General features: G+C 45.2%; 1 non-coding gene across 1 annotated transcript; it reads right to left on the reverse strand.

The window, feature by feature from the left end:
• Window positions 1-353: 353 nt before the first annotated feature.
• TRNAN-GUU lies at window positions 354-427 on the reverse strand. The gene has a single exon. It is a non-coding gene; the product is annotated as a tRNA-Asn (tRNA).
• Window positions 428-8,958: the final 8,531 nt, after the last annotated feature.

The following is an 8,958-nucleotide window of genomic DNA, read 5'->3' on the forward strand; positions in this document are numbered from 1 at the left end:
GATACTACTGGACTCCTATTACTAAAATATGAAAAAATGGAGGCATGTAAATTACTCGTTTAAGCGTATAACGGACTGAATTAGAATTTTATCACACTAAAAGTGGGTTCCTAGGTCTCTGTTTCAGGATTCCTGAGTTACACAGGTATAAACCCAGGATTTCAGGAGATACCCGGTTAAGAATCTGGTCGGGGAGGTGCCTTGTCCCTGGACATGGATAAGTCACAAATTAGTGGCCTAGGACTCCGGGAAGATAATTCATGTAGTGATGAAGATAGTAATGAAGATAATTCATTTTTGCCCATTCATGTAGTGATTGACAATGCGTGAATGCTTTAAAAGCATTCAACAAGCGTCCCTGGGTGGGTTGGAACCACCAACCTTTCGGTTAACAGCCGAAGGCGCTAACCGATTGCGCCACAGAGTCAGGTACTGTGATCTCTACTGGGCGCTATAGGAAGGGCGCACTCACTAAACTTCCTCCGTCCCTTCCTCAGGGCCCGCCAGGCAGGACCACTGAGCAAGGCCTCGGAAAATCGAAAAGATTGTAGCGGTGAGTCGCGCTGGTCACGTTGGACACCTGCGCCTTGGGAGATTCTGGAGCCAGAAGGACAGCCGAATGGCCTTCGCCCGCCGTGCCCCTCGCCTGCTTCAGAAACCCCCAGAAACGCCCCCGTTGCGACCCCGGCCCCAGCCTCCTGGGAGCCCAAGGGAAGCTGAATGCCACGTGGCTCCCGGGATGGCTCTTCCTGTTCTTTGTGCCACCTTCACCCAGTGAGGGAGCGTGTGCCCACCCTGCCAGGTCGCTTTCGGGCCCCCGCGGAGCTGCCGCTGCCATCTTCGGATCCTGTGTCCCAAGCACCGGCGCTCCACCAGGGCAGGGATGGCGGCGAGGGTCGTTCGTGGGTCCCCTAGCGGGGAGCAGGGTCTGGCACTCTCCAGGCTGCCCGACTAGGACTTGTCGAATGAATCCATCGTCGCCTTTAGTTTTTAGTCCTTCGAAGAGCCTTGAGAATGGAAATCATGAGAGATTTTTCCATGGAAAAGTTCTTTTTACAAAGCATTTGTTTAGTTGACTTCTCGGCACCGGCGGGCGGCAAGCAGCAGGGCCTCCAGTGCACTTTCTGCGCAGTGGAGCCGTGGGGGACTCAGCTGGGCGGTGGTGGGGTCTAGAGGCCTGAGTGCGGGAGCGGGGGAAGGGAAAAGCAAAAGCAGGAAAAGAAGCCGGGGAGCGGTGGACTGTGGGGAAAACAAAGAAAGATCGGACTATTACTGTGTCCATATAGAAAGAAGTAGACATAAGAGACTCCATTTTGTTCTGTATTTGGGATGCTGTTAATCTGTGACCCTACCCCCGACCTTGCCCTTGCAAGAGATATGTGCTGTGGCGACTCAAGGCTTAATGGATTTTGGGCTATGCAGGATGTGCTTTGTTAAACAAGTGCCTGAAGACAGCTTGCTGGTTAAAGGTCATCACCATTCTCTTAATCTCAAGTACCCAGGGACACGTACAAGGCCAAAGGTCGGCCAAAGGTCGCAGGGACCTCTGCCTAGGAAAGCTGGGTATTGTCAAAGGTTTCTCCCCATGTGATAGTGTGAAATAGGGCCTCGTGGGAAGAGAAGGACCTGATCGTCCCCCAGCACGACACCCGTGAAGGGTCGGTGCTGAGGAGGACTAGTACCAGAGGAAAGAAGGCCTTTTGGCAGATGTTGGCGGTTAAGATAGAGAAAAGCATCTGTCTCCTGCCTGTCCCTGGGCAATGGGACATGTCAGTGTGAGACCCGATTGTATGCTTTGTTTACTGAGAAAGGAGAAAACCGCCTTAGGGCAAAAGGTGGGACTTGCCGAAACAATGCTGCTAAAAGGTTTATGGAGATGTTTGCATATGCATATCAAGGCACAGCATTTTCCTTTGAACTTATTCATGTCACAGAGATCTTTACCCATACCTCTTACTGCTAATTTTCTCCCTACAATGATCCTATTGTCCTGCCACTCCCTTATCTTCAGGATGGTAAAGATAATTATCAATAAATACTAAGGGAACTCAGAGACCGGTGCCGGCGTGGGTCCTGTCTTTGCTCAGCTCCGGTCCCCTGGGCCCTCTTTTTCTTTCTCCATACTTTGTGTCTCATTTCTTTCCTAAAGTCTCTCATTCCACCTAAGGAGAAACGCCCACAGGTGTGGAGGGGTAGGCCACCCCTTCAGTGGACCAGACATCCACACCCCCTGAAAGGCTGGCGCGGAGGCACAGGCGGGATCTTCCGGAGGTGAGAATTGTTTTTTTATTGTAGCAGAATGGGGAGGAATTGAGGGGAAATGGAGATAGAACCTGAAAGATCCCCCGAACACGAGAACCTGTAGCTCCCCAAGCATAAGATGTCGCAGAACTAGACCGAAAACTAGGCTCCTGGGAACCCTACAATCCTTGGAGGAGTAGCATCATCATGACCCTTTGTGTTCCTTTTGGCAAAGGACTTGCTTCCATTGTCTGTTCAATTGTTGCTGTTTGTTAGATAGATAAAACTATTTTCATGTGTCTTTGAAATTAGTTTGGCTTTATTATTTTATGATCACAAATAATGCTGCAGTGATCATTCTCGTACACTTCTCATTGGCTATTTGTGTATTTCTATAGGAGAGAGGCCTGGAGAGCAGTTTTTCCAGCATAGTGATTACAGTTTTTGTTTATTTATTTATTTTTGAGACAGTCTCGCTCTGTCACCCAGGCTGTAGTACTGTAGCACAATCTCACCTTACTGCAACCTCCACCTCCCGGGTTCAAGCGAATCTCCTGCTTCAGCCTCCCAAGTAACTGGGATTACAGGCCTGTGCAAGCCACCAAACTGGGCTAATTTTTGTATTTTTAGTAGAGACGGGGGATTCACCATTTTGGCCAGGCTGGTCTCAAACTCCTGACCTCAAGTGATCTGCCTGCCTTGGCCTCTCAAAGTGCTGGGATTGCAAGCCACCGCACCCAGCGATTGCATGGGTTTTTTTTTTTAATATCATTTTATTTTCTTTCCTTATTTGGCCTATTAGCCGTAACTCTTTCTTTTGTTATGTCAGTGATGGCTTTAGGGTTTCTAGAATACATCTTTATCCGTCTGCCATCAAGTGACATTATACCTCCCCTTCTGGCCTTCATGCTAGTGTTGTCATGTAATTTGATTTTGGACTTGTTATAAACCCCAACATTCAAGTACGTACACAGCAATTTTCAGTTGTCTCCCTTTCTTTGTGTAGGTTCAGGTTTCTGTCTGGTATCCTTATCCTTAACGCCTGGAGGACTCCTTTAACATTTCTTGTAGTGTGGTTCGGTGAATTCTGTCATTTTTTGTATGTCTTTAAATGTTCTGATTTCAGTCACAATTTTGAAAGATATTTCAATTTGGCATCGAATTCTAGAATAACTTTTTTTCTCTCAGTACTTCAGGATTTTGCCACTTTGATGCTTTGTCATTGATATATCTTTACTGTTTTTGTAAAACTGGCATAAAGTGGGCTTCCTGTACTTGTTATGTAATTTTTGGATTGTGTATTTAAATTAAAAATATTAAACTAAAATGGCCTGGGCGAGGTGGTTCACGCCTGTAATCCCAGCACTTTGGGAAGGGGAGGCAGAGGATCGCTTGAGACCCAGAGTTGGAGACCACCTTAGACAAGATAGGAAGACAGCGTGTATGTGTGTGTGTGTGCGTGTGTATTATGTGTATGTATGTACATATAAGTCCTAAATTCACCTTAAGTTCCACCAACGGTGCGCTTGTAAAATGTGCCTGGCCGGGCGCGGTGGCTCAAGCCTGTAATCTCAGCACTTTGGGAGGCCCAGGCGGGCGGATCACGAGGTCAAGAGATCAAGACCATCTTGGCTAACACGGTGAAACCGCGTCTCTACTAAAAAATACAAAAAACTAGCCTGGCGAGGTGGCGGGCGTCTGTAGTCCCAGCTACTGGGGAGGCTAAGGCAGGAGAATGGCGTAAACCTGGGAGGCGGAGCTTGCAGTGAGCTGAGATCCGGCCACTGCGCTCCGGCCTGGGCTGCGACAGAGTGAGACACCATCTCAAAAAAAAAAAAAAAAAAGTAAAATGTGCCCAAACTGAGGCCCAAACCTACATGCTGAAGCGCAATTTGTGTTTGTGAGACAATCTCAACAGCATTTGCTTTTCACAGCATAGTGTTTTTCCTGTTTTCCTCACACGCAAATGTCTTTAGTGCAAAACCTGTCAGAATTCATTTCCTTTGCTAAAAAATTTTAAAATACTCTTACTTCAAGTGTGGGGAAAAGAAAGAGATCAGACTGTTACTGTGTCTATGCAGAAAGAAGTAGACATAAGAGACTCCATTTTGCTGTGTACTAAGAAAAATTCTTCTGCCTTGAGATGCTGCTAATCTGTAACCCTACCCCCAACCCTGTTCTTGCAGAGACAAGGACTGTGCTGTGTTTACTCAAGGTTTAATGGATTTGCGGCTCTGCAGGAAGTGCTTTGTTACACAAGTGCCTGAAGGCAGCTTGCTGGTTAAAGGTCATCACCATTCTCTTCATCTCAAGTACCCAGAGACACAAACACTGTGGAAAGCCGCAGGGACCTCTGCCTAGGAAAGCTAGGTATTGTCCAAGGTTTCTCCCCATGTGATAGTCTGAAATATGGCCTTGTGGGAAAGGAAAGACCTGATGGTTCCCCAGCCCGACACCTGTAAAGGGTCTGTGCTGAGGAGGATTAGTAAAAGAGGAAAGAAGGCCTCTTGGCAGTTGAGATAGAGGAAGGCATCTGTATCCTGCCCGTCCGTGGGCAATGGAATGTCTCGGTGTAAAACCCAATTGTATGTTCTATTTCCTGAGAAAGGAGTAAACCGCCTTAGCACTGAAGGTAGGATGTGCTAGCAGCAATCAGTGCTCTTTATGCACTGAAAATGTTTATGGAGATGTTTGCATATATGCATGTCAAAGCACAGCACTTTTCCTTAAACATATTCGTGTCACAGAGATCTTTATTCATATGCCTTTCTGCTGACCACCTCCCTGCTATGACTTTATTGTCCTGCCACTTCCCCTTTTCCAGATGGAAAAGATAATGATCAATAAATACTGAAGGAACTCAGAGACCGGCGCGGGCGCCGGCCCTCTGTATGCTGAACGCATGTCCGCTGGGCCCACTTTTTCTTTCTCTATACTTTGTCTCTGTGTCTCATTTCTTTTCTCAAGTCTCGTTGCACCTGATGAGAAATGTCCGCAGGTGTGGAGGGGCAGGCCACCCCTTCATCTGGTGCCCAACATGGGTGCTTTTCTCTAGGGTGAAGGTATGCTCCAGCGTGGTCATTGAGGACAAGTCGAGTAGAGATTCCCGAGTACCTCTACAATCAGCCTTGCGGTAAGCTTGTGCGCTCGGAAGAACCCAGGGTCACAATGGGGCAAACTAAAAGTAAATATGCCTCTTATCCCAGCTTTATTAAAATTATTTTAAAAAGAGGGGGAGTTAGAGTCTCTACAAAAAATCTAATTATACTGTTTCAAACAATAGAACAATTTTGCCCATGGTTTCCAGAACAGGGAACTTTAAATCTAAAAGACTGGGAAAAAATTGGCAGAGAATTAAAACAAGCAAATAGGGAAGGTAAAATCATCCCACTTACAGTATGGAACGATTGGGTCATTATTAAAGTAGCTTTAGAACCATTTCAAACAGAAGAAGATAGCGTTTCAGTTTCTGATGTCCCTGAAAGCTGTGTAATAGATTGTGAGAAAGAGGCAGGGACAGAATCCCAGAAAGGAACGGAAAGTTCACATTGTAAATATGTAGCAGAGCCGGTAATGGCTCGGTCAACACAAAACGTTAACGATAATCAATTACAGGAGGTGATATATCCAGAAACATTAAAATTAGAAGAAAAAGGTCCAGAATTAGCAGAGCCAACAGAGTCTAAGACACGATATCAGCCGATAGAAAATAAGACCCAGCCGCCAGTAGCCTATCAATACTGGCCGCCAGCCGGACTTCAGTATCCGTGGCCCCCAGAAAGTCAGTATGGACAGCCAGAAATGTTTCCAGCGCCGCAGGGCAGGGCGCTGTATCCTCAGCCGCCCACTATGGGACTTAATCCTACAGCACCACCTATTGGACAGGGTGGTGCATTACATAAAATTATTGATAAGGCAAGAAAACAAGGAGATACTCAGACGTGGCCAGTCCCAGCAATATTAGAATCAAGACCACCTGGAGAAGGGGCCCAAGAGGGAGAGTCTCCCACAGCTGAGGCCAGATACGAGTCCTTTTCTATAAAAATGCTAAAAGATATCAAAGAGGGAGTAAAACAGTATGGACCCAACTCTCCTTACGTGAGAACATTATTAGATTCCATTGCTCATGGACATAGACTCATTCCTTATGATTGGGAGATTCTGGGAAAATTATCACTCTCACCCTCTCAATTTGTACAATTTAAGACTTGGTGGATTGATGGGGCGCAAGAACAGGTCCGAAGAAATAGGACTGCCAGTCCTCCAGTTAACATAGACGTAGATCAACTATTAGGAACGGGTCAAAATTGGAGCACTGTTAGTCAACAAGTAATAATGCAAAATGAGGCCATTGAGCAAATTAGGACTATCTGCCTTAGGGCCTGGGAGAAAATCCAAGACCCAGGAACCGTCTGCCCCTCATTCAATACAATAAGACAAGGCTCTAAAGAGCCCTACCCTGATTTTGTGGCAAGGCTTCAAGATGCTGCTCAAAAGTCAATTACTGATGAGAATGCCCGTAAGGTTATAGTGGAGTTGATGGCATATGAAAACGCCAATCCTGAGTGTCAATCAGCCATTGAGCCATTAAAAGGAAGAGTCCTGGCAGGATCAGGTGTAATCTCAGAGTACATAAAAGCCTGTGATGGAATTGGAGGAGCTATGCATAAAGCTATGCTTATGGCTCAAGCAATCACAGGAGTTCCTTTAGGAGGACAAGTTAGAACATTTTGGGGAAAATGTTATAATTGTGGTCAAATTGGTCATCTAAAAAAGAATTGCCCAGTCTCAAATAAACAAAATATAACTACTCAAGCTACTACAACAACAGATAAAGAGCCACCTGGCCTATGTCCAAGATGTCAAAAGGGAAAACATTGGGCTAATCAATGTCATTCTAAATTTGACAAAAATGGGCAACCACTGTTGGGAAACGAGAGGAGGGGCCAGCCTCAGGCCCCGCAACAAACTGGGGCGTTCCCAGTTCAGCCTTTTTTTCCTCTGGGTTTTCAGGGACAACAACCCCCACTGTCACAAGTGCCTCAGGGAATAAGCCATTTACCACAATACAGCAGTTGTCCCCTGTCACAAGCGGCAGTGCAGCAGTAGATTCATGTATCTCTCTGCTTCCAGGGGAGCCCCCACAAAAAATCCCCACAGGGGTATACGGCCCACTGCCTGAGGGGACTGTAGGACTAATCTCAGGAAGATCAAGTTTAAATCTAAAGGGAGTTCAAATTCATACTGGTGTGGTTGATTCAGACTATAAAGGTGAAAATCAATTGGTTATTAGCTCCTTAATTCCTTGGAGTGCCAGTCCAGGAGACAGGATTGCTCAATTATTACTCCTGCCTTATATTAAAGTTGGAAACAGTGAGATAAAAAAATCAGGAGGGTTCGGAACCACTGATCTGGCAGGAAAGGTTGCATATTGGGCAAGTCAGGTCTCTGAGAGCAGACCTGTGTGTAAGGCCATTATTCAAGGAAAACAGTTTGAAGAGTTGATAGACACTGGAGCAGATGTCTCTGTCATTGCTTTAAATCAGTGGCCAAAAACTTGGCCTAAACAAAAGGCTGTTACAGGACTTGTCAGCATAGGCACAGCTTCAGAGGTGTATCAAAGTACTATGATTTTACATTGTTTAGGGCCAGATAATCAAGAAAGTACTGTTCAGCCAATGATTAATTCCTGTTAATCTATGGGGTCAAGATTTGTTACAACAAAGGGGGTGAAAAGTCCCATGAGTCAAAAAATCATGACTAAGATGGGATATATATCAGGAAAAGGACTAGGAAAAAATGAAAATGACATTAAAGTCCCAATTGAGACTGAGGGAAATCAAGAAAGAAAAGGAATAGGGTATCCTTTTTAGGGGCGGCCACTGTAGAGCCTCCTAAACCCATTCCATTAACTTGGAGAACAGAAACACCAGTATGAGTAAATCAGTGGCTGCTACCAAAACAAAAACTGGAGGCTTTACATTTAGTAGCAAAGGAACAATTAGAAAAGGGACACATTGAGCTTTCATTCTCGCCTTGGAATTCTCCTGTGTTTGTAATTCAGAAAAAAACCCGACAGATGGCGTATGTTAACTGACTTAAGAGCTGTAAATGCTGTAGTTCAACCCATGGGGCCTCTTCAACCCGGATTGCCCTCCCCAGCCATGATTCCAAAAGACTGGTCTTTAATTATAATTGATCTGAAGGATTGCTTTTTTACCATTCCTCTGGCAAAGCAGGATTGTGAAAAATTTGCCTTTACTATACCAGCCATAAATAATAAAGAACCAGCCACCAGGTTTCAGTGGAAAGTGTTACCTCAGAGAATGCTTCATAGTCCAACTATATTTGTCAGACTTCCACAGGTCAAGCTCTTGAACCAGTTAGAGACAAATGTTCAGGTTGTTACATCATTCACTATATTGATATTTTATGTGCTGCAGAAACAAGAGACAAATTAATTGACTGTTACACATTTCTGCAAGCAGAGGCCAACGCAGGACTGACAAGAGCATCTGATAAGATTCAAACCTCTATCCTTTTCATTATTTAGGGATGCAGATAGAAAATAGAAAAATTAAGCCACAAAAAATAGAAATAAGAAAAGACACGTTTTTAAATGACTTTCAAAAATTGCTAGGCGATATTAATTGAATTCGGCCAACTCTAGGCATTCCTACTTATGCCATGTCAAATTTGTTCTCTATCTTAAGAGGA

Source organism: Rhinopithecus roxellana, chromosome 8 (assembly GCF_007565055.1).
Source record: "Rhinopithecus roxellana isolate Shanxi Qingling chromosome 8, ASM756505v1, whole genome shotgun sequence".
Lineage (NCBI taxonomy): Eukaryota > Metazoa > Chordata > Mammalia > Primates > Cercopithecidae > Rhinopithecus > Rhinopithecus roxellana.